This window comes from Crocuta crocuta, unplaced genomic scaffold (assembly GCF_008692635.1).
Source record: "Crocuta crocuta isolate KB4526 unplaced genomic scaffold, BGI_CrCroc_1.0 scaffold264, whole genome shotgun sequence".
In the NCBI taxonomy this organism is placed as follows: domain Eukaryota; kingdom Metazoa; phylum Chordata; class Mammalia; order Carnivora; family Hyaenidae; genus Crocuta; species Crocuta crocuta.
The window spans coordinates 2024714-2032213 of NW_027529597.1; the positions used below are offsets into that span (position 1 = coordinate 2024714).

At 37.5% G+C, this 7500-nt stretch overlaps 1 long non-coding RNA gene across 1 annotated transcript in view; it reads right to left on the reverse strand.

The window, feature by feature from the left end:
• The window catches only part of LOC144229743 (uncharacterized), a 50970-nt gene that overhangs the window by 19474 nt on the left and 23996 nt on the right, over positions 1-7500 (reverse strand). Inside the window, exon 2 of the long non-coding RNA XR_013334586.1 lies at positions 5739-5848. This is a non-coding gene — a long non-coding RNA (uncharacterized LOC144229743). The remainder of the gene's footprint in view (positions 1-5738; positions 5849-7500) is intronic.

The following is a 7500-nucleotide window of genomic DNA, read 5'->3' on the forward strand; positions in this document are numbered from 1 at the left end:
CGCAGGCTTACAATTTTTCTCACTTAAATATGAAGAAGAGCCCAGAAGCTCAATCCCACAATCAGCATTGAGAGGAAGGTGGTTTGGGGACATGTGATATTTACCCTATGCTTTCACTCTGATTTCTTTTAGTTTTTGCAACTTTTTAATAAAGTATGTGGAAATCCCATTCACAGCATTAGTACACTGCCTTGTATCCAAGGCAAATATATATTTTTCTGATGGAATTAATTCATATCAACAGGTTCCAAAGATAAGGTACAACTCAAAAAAAGTATAGTTTTGGGGGTGCCTGGGTGGCTCAGTAGGTTGAACGTCCAACTTCGGCTCAGGTCATGATCTCACACTTCATGGGTTCTAGCCCCGGATCGGGCTCTGTGCTGACAGCTCAGGGCCTGGAGCCTGTTTCAGATTCTGTGTCTCCTTCTCTCTCTGACCCTCCCCTGTTCATGCTGTTCTCTCTCTATCTCAGAAATAAATAAAAAACATTTAAAAAAATTATAGTTTTGTATTGACTATTAGTATCGAAAATTTATCTGCCATTCTATAAAAAGTCAGTAGCTGCTTTTACATTGGTAGATTGGATGGGTTCTTCAAAAATTGGATTCATGCACAATAATTATTTGCATTAAATTGAACGTTGCCAAAACACTTGCTGATAAAGCATAAAATGTTTTTGGTCACGTGTTTATCTTTTTTTAAAACATAGTATATATATTTATTTTGAGAGAGCGGGAGACCAAGAGCAGGACAGGTGGAGAGAGAGAGAGAATCCCCAGCAGCCTCTGCACAGTCACTGTGAGCCAGAAGAGGGTCTCAAACTCACAAAAAGTAAGATCATGACCTGAGCAGAAATCAAGAGTTAGACTCTTTACCAGCTGAGCCACCCAGGCCCCTCACATTTTTATCTTAAAAAAAAAAGACAAGTCCTCAGATTTACCTTTCTTACTCTTGCCTCCCTGTTAAAATCATGTGCAAAGAAATGTATAATCTATTTTACGGTTAACTGACAATCCCACCATAGGTATCTCTTTATCTCATCCTACTGGCTTCGCCTCACTTCAACCTGCAGTCTGGTTTATTTACCAAGTACAATTGGCAAATGAGATGACTAATCAGTGTGTGCATTAATTACTTTCCCATCTGTGTTCTCTTTCAGAGAAGAAGAAACAGAAATGGCAGGTAATTGAGGTGAACTATGGCCCTTTACCTCTGCACTACTTGGTTTCCTTTCTAACCCATAGGCCCCTTTGTTGCCAGGAATGTGTGGGAGAACCATACCTTGAGAGCAGTTTAATCAAATCCTGATCTAGGAAACCTTTACTCTGATTCTTGGTTCCAGTTTATTTTAAGCAAGCAATTGTTTTATTTAAAAATTTTTTAAATGTTTTATTTATTTCTGAGAGAGAGACACACACACACAGACAACAGCGTGAGCAGGGGAGGGTCAGAGAGAGAGGGAGATACAGAATCTGAAACAGGCTCCAGGCTCTGAGCTGTCAGCACAGAGCCCGACGCGGGGCTCGAACCCACGAACCGCGAGGTCATGACCTGAGCTGAAGTCGGACACTTAACCTCCTGAGCCACCCAGGCACCCCATAGATTTGAAATTTTTAAAACAATTGAACGAGGTGTTCCTCATTCAGTCAGTTAGGCACCCGGCTCTTGATTTCGGCTCAGATAGTGATCTTGTGGTTTCTGAGATTGAGTCCCCTGTCAGTTTTGCACTGACAGAACAGAGCCTGCTTGGGATTCTCTCTCTCTCTCTCTCTCTCTCTCTCAGTCTCACTGTCTGTCTGTCTCTGTCTCTCTCTCAAAATAAATATTAAAAAAACAGTGAAGGAACAATTACTTGTATTTATAGTTTCTTGATCTACACTCAAGACACTCAATTTTCTCAGAAGGGGTATATGCTTTATGTGTGTTTGTGTGTGGGTATGATTACGAGTGTGTATGTACTTAGAGAGACACAAAGAATTGGCAGAGGTAAAATAATGATTTTGTTCATTAATTTCCCCTCTTAAAAAACAACAACAAAAAAACAGTAACACAGATCTACTGTAAACATTATAATAAGAAAATGCTAAATGATTAAAAAAAAGCTTTCTTCAAACTTCTTTTATTTATTTCAGGGTAATAGCTGCTTAAATGTGATATTTCCACTCCAGAACTTTTTGTTTTATGTTCTGAGATAATAGGTAAGTAGGTAGATGAATACATGCACATACCTCTCTGAATGCATGTATGTTCATGTTGCTGTTAAAACCCAATTAAATTGCCAAAGATCACTGGGGATAAATGTATAGTTGGACAAAACTTAATTTCTTGGCTCAAAGAATTAAGAGCAGGCACTCCAGACTAACCATGGGATGCCTCTCGACAAGCCAGAGGAGAGAAGCATCAGTTGTATTCTTTGGGTTCTCACTGCAGGGTCCTGATTTGGACGGGGACCTAATGGAAGCTGGGATCAGTTCTGAACTGGCTGCAGCCTCTCAGGTGGAAGTAAGGAGCAATGGGATTTACTAGGGGTTGGAAGCTGTCAGAGGTGGGATAGGTTAGTCATTGGGTATCCCCAGTAGCAGACGGGTATCCTCAAGCATGCCTCAGTGGAAAGAAGTAGCAGTCACCCAGTGTCTCCCAAGGCAATTTCCAGCTGCTGCATGACTTTGGAAGATTGTTTCCTGATGACTTGGTGGCTGACTGTGTCTGCAGCTTCCTTTCACCCAGCCTGATTAACAGCAGAACTGCTCTTCTCTGTTTCAACCAAGCAGAATTTCACCACTCCCTAGGTTTTTCTCTTGTGTGATATATACCTTGGAAATGCAAAGTATACTAGATGAGTTTTCATTTACAAAATTAAAAACTAGGTTATAATATATGTATTTTAATTTTTTTTTCTTAGCAATCTGAATTTGCTCTTCTAAACCTGTATCTAAATGGTTATGGTCGTTATTTTTAATGGCTATATAACATTTAGGTATAATTTAACCAGTCCTCCACATTATGTATTTCCTACTTAAAATCACTTTGATATATATGTATGATTATTATATATAGTATAAGCACAATACAAAATATGTATATATATCTTTAAACACTTCAGCAAGTATTTTTACTTACAAATTTCTACAAATAAATTGTTAAGTATAAAGATATGTGTATTATTATTACTCAGGCAGTAGAGAAATGTAAACGTTCAGGTAGGAAAACCTCAGATCAAATACTGAAATTCTGCTACTGTGCCTTGTCTTTCATTGACCATAATCTATAACTGATGCCAGGAGCAATGTGTTCTAGGCTTGATGTTACCATCGACTTGCAGTACAAGTTCAATTCCTCCATTGCAGAGTCTCTTAATACAACTTGTCTTTATGTAACAGAAAATCATATGATAATATAAGACTAGAAATTGAATTTTTTTGGTGGTGAAATATTTTAATTATTTTAATTGTGGATTCTATTTATTGTACAATTTTATGGTGCACCATCTTATAGAGCTAAGAGGAGCCTCTAACGATCTAAAGCAAAGCTATTTTATGAAAATTGTGTGAAAATTTTCAAAGCAAACTATCAGCCATGGTTTTCTTTGAATTTCTTATGGCTTTAGATTATTTCTTCTTTCTCCTGCTTTTCAATTCATATTAAAACATCTAAAGCACTCAGACATACGTAGCAAGTACTTTCCTAATAAATGTGAAGTAAACAAAATCTTCTCCTTTGCAGACAAAAAGAGTCCTTCCCCTGTGGACCTTATCATTGAGAATAATTATTATCAGATAGTTTCCATCTTTCTAATTCCCTATTTTTTCACCTTTCCTCTAAAACCAACTTTTAGCATTCAATTTATCACTCTTAATTTGTATTTCCCTCAAGTAATATATTTCATTTCACTTGTGATTTGAGCTTTTTATTTGATTCAAATTCGTTGAGCTCAGTAAGTTATAAATAACATTGCAAACTAAAATTTAACTCCACTCATTATTTTGGAATTCAGTGTGTCTGCCATTTCAGCCCGTGTATGTACAGGATTTCCTTCAAAACTTTGTGTTTCTAGATTTTGCTTCCCATTGGTCTGCTATCTCACTTAAACTTCAGATGACCTTGTTAACCTTGAAGTATCTAGACATCAATTAAGCTTAACAATTTTTATTGATAAACAGGATAGATAGCAAAGGATATATTAACTCTCAAAGCACTTGTACTCTAGATGACAAAATTTTCAACTAAGAATATTTAGAAATTAAATATTAAAACAAGAGGGGTGCCTGGGTGGCTCAGTCAGTTGTGTGTCCAACTATTGGTTTTGGCACAGGTCATGATCTCTGGGTTCTTGAGATCCAGCCCCATATTGGGCTTTGCGCTGACAGTGAAGAGCTATTGGGAGTCTCTCTCTCCCTCTCTCAATGTCCCTCACCCACTCACTACACACTCTCTCTCAAAATAAATAAATAAACATTGAAAAGCAAATAGGGAAATGAGCATTTATTGAAGTGATATAGTGGCAAGTTACTAGGGTTGATCAAAAGTGGGAAGACGTGGCTGTGCGCAGGCAGAATAAAGGCAGTAACCATGATTTTCCTTTGTTGGACCTTGAGTAGAAGGACATCAAAGGAACAAAATATATGAAGCGTTCATTTATGGAAAAAGTGGGAGATTGAAGTATATTGACTGCAGTCAAGTAACAGATGTTATGGTCTAATAGAAAAAGAATATTACTGGAGTCAGACACACCTAGGTTCAAACCAAGGATTTTTCTCTTATTAGTTATGTGACATAAAAAATAAATTAACATATATTTATTTTTTAATTTGAGAGAAAGAGAGAGACTGGGAGAGAGGGGCAGAGGGGCAAAGGGACAGAGAGAGAGAATCCTAAGCAAGCTCCATGTTCAGCATGGAGCCCAACTCAAGGCTTAATCCCATGACCCTGGTATCATGACCTGAGCAGAAATTAAGAGTTGGATGTCTACCAACTGAGCTACGCAGGCACCCTGAAAAACTTTATAAAGTCTTTAGTCTCAGTTTTCTTATGTGACAAAAAGGAGATTTAAAATATATATTTAAATATGGGGTCCCCATACACTGCTGGTGGGAACATAAATTAGCACAACCATCTTAGTAAACCATTTGGCAACATCTGCCAAAGCTGAATACGTGCATATCGCCTGAACTATTCTTCTCATAGGTACACACTCAAAAGAAATGCTTCCATGTGTTCACAAAGAGACACATACAAGAATGACACATACTAGTAGTATTCATAATAGATAAAAATTAGGAACAATCAAAATGCAATTAACAATAGAATAGATAACTAAATTGTGATAGATGCATACAATAAGATACTACACAGCAACAAGAATAGGGGATCTATATCATGAGTCACAATAAACCAAATCTTGGAGGGGCATCTGAGTGGCTCAATTTGAGTCTCTGACTTCAGTTCAGGTCATGGCCTCATGGTCTGTGAGTTTGAATACCACACTGGGGTCTCTTCTGTCAGTGCAGAGCCCGCTTGGGATTCTCTTTCCCCCTCTCTCTCTGCACCTATCCCACTTGCTCTCTTTCTCTCAAAAATAAAAGACATCAAAAAAATTATATACCAAATCATGGATTTATCTCACAAACACAACGTTAAACAAAGACTGATGCAAAAGTACATACAATATGAAACCATGTATGTAAATTTTGAGAGTAGACAAAAGCCCTGTTGTCATTAGAAATCAGGACTGTGTTTACCTGAAAGGTGTGGGTTATGGGTACAACTGGTAGGGACCTGAGCAGTCTTCCAAGATTCAAGCGATGTTCTGGTACATGCTCTGGGTGCTAAAAACATGGATGTGTTCATCCTGTAAATAATCATTAAGTATAGCTTAATGTGCATTTCAAGCTGCATACTAACCAGTAAAATTTACATTGAAGGTATTTTTATCTGTATCTATCCTGACAATGTGTTGACAGAATTTTAGCTAATGTCATTATTTGTTTACTATCTTTCCTAATAGGTTATAAGAGAAGGATAGTGTTAGTTAAAAGAAAATAGTTTGGCAAATCGTTGAAAACTAGACGTACAACTAAGCATTCTCAGACATTTATCACAGAGAACTAAAGAATTGGGTTCACACCGAAACCTGTACAAAGTGTTCACAGTGGCCTTATTTGTTGTAGACCAAAACAGCAGAGATAATGCAGCCATCTTTAATGGGTGAATATACAAGCAGTGAATGAGCAAGCAGAGCTGTGGTACACCCATACCACAAAATACTCTCCAGTTATAAAGGAAGGAATTATTTATACAGAACAACTTGGACGAGTCTCAAGGGAATTATAAGCTGATGGATGTGGGGAACCAACCTCAAAGGGTACATACATTATGAATCTATCTATAGAGCATCCCTAAAATGACACAGTTATAGAAATAAACAGATTAATCTTTTCCAAGAGTTAGAGAAGAGGCAAAGAGGTCAAAAGGGAGGTAGATGTTGTAATAAAAAGGTTAATGTGAAGCGTCCTCGGAATAATAGAACTGTTCCATATTTTGACTATATTGGTAGGTACATGAATCTATGTTTTCCAATTGCATAGAATCAAATCTACACATACAAATGTGTACAGGAAAATGAACAAAATTTGAATTAGATCAGAGGATTATATCAGAATTAAGTCTTGGTTGTGATACTATACTAGTCTTTTTTTTTTTTTTTTTTAATTTTTTTTTTTTTTTTTTTAAATTCTTATAGTTTATTGATTTTTGAGACAGAGACAGAGCACAAGCAGGGGAGGGACAAAGAGAGAGGGAGACACAGAATCCGAAACAGGCTCCAGGCTCTGGGCTATCAGCACAGAGCCTGATGCGGGGCTCGAACTCACAAACTGCGAGATCATGACCTGAGCCAAAGTCAGATGCTTAACTGACTGAGCCACCCAGGTGCCCCGATACTATACTAGTCTTATAAGATGAGGAAAACTGGGTAAAGTATACATGAGATCTCTCTGTATTCTCTCATAGAGCAGCCTGTGGATTGACGTTCTCAAAGTAAAAAGTTTAATTAACTTTTTGACAGTAAGAGAATGACCCCAAACTTGACAATATGCTAGATCTTGTTGAAGATCTAAAAAAGATTTTAAATTGAAAAGATCCCTCATTCAATGCAAGTCTACAAATTTGTAACTGGTCAGGATATTTGGCAATGTATGAACATTATTATTGCATTTCAGGGCACTCAAGTGGTTCAGTCAGTTAAGCATCCAACTCTTGTTTTCAGCTCAGGTCATGATATCACGGTTCAGAGGATTGAGCCCCACGTTGGGCTACATGCTGATGATGTGGAGCCTACTTGGGATTCTCTCTCTCCCTCTCTCTCTATGCCCCTCTCCTGTTCTCTCTCTCTCTCTCTCTCTCAAAAATGAAAAAAAAAACTTTAAATTTATTACAAATTTGTACTTGTGTGCTATTAGCAAAGCTAAGGGAAGAATATGTATTTGTTGGTGTGAGCGTGGC